Consider the following 584-nt stretch of genomic DNA (forward strand, 5'->3'; position numbering starts at 1 on the left):
TACTCAACTGATCTTAGGCCAGGGAGCGAAGGCAACAGAATGGGGCAAACAGACACTTCAACAAATTGTTGTGGCATTAATGATCATTTGTACACTAGCAATGAATCTAAGATTTAGCTGTCATGAACTGTGCTGCTGTCAGCATTCTTATATGTGATCACTGTTATACAACATCTTTACCTCTTTGGGGGAAGAGACCTAGAAAAGGAATAGATGGCTCAAATGGAATCTCTACTTTTAGTTTATTGAGAAGTCTTCATGCTGATTTCTAAGGTAGAGTGGATAAAGAGAATCTTCCATACAGAAGGCTAAATTTGAATCATTTGTAGGAAAATAGATGTCATTTTTCATTCTGAACAATAATTAAGAGTTTCAACTGCTTCAAATCTTTACCACCATCTTACAATGTTAATGGTTTGTATTCTGGCCATTCAAAAGGTGAACAATAGTGTAACATTATTGTTTATTTGAAATTCCCTAAGAAGGGCTGCAAATGAGACTGGGTGTGGTGGTGCGGGCCTGTAATCCCAACTCTTGGGAGACTGTAAACAGGTGGATCACTACAAATCCAATCTAGTAGTGAG

This window comes from Octodon degus, unplaced genomic scaffold (genome assembly GCF_000260255.1).
Source record: "Octodon degus isolate 3935 unplaced genomic scaffold, OctDeg1.0 scaffold00244, whole genome shotgun sequence".
Classification (NCBI taxonomy): Eukaryota; Metazoa; Chordata; class Mammalia; order Rodentia; family Octodontidae; genus Octodon; species Octodon degus.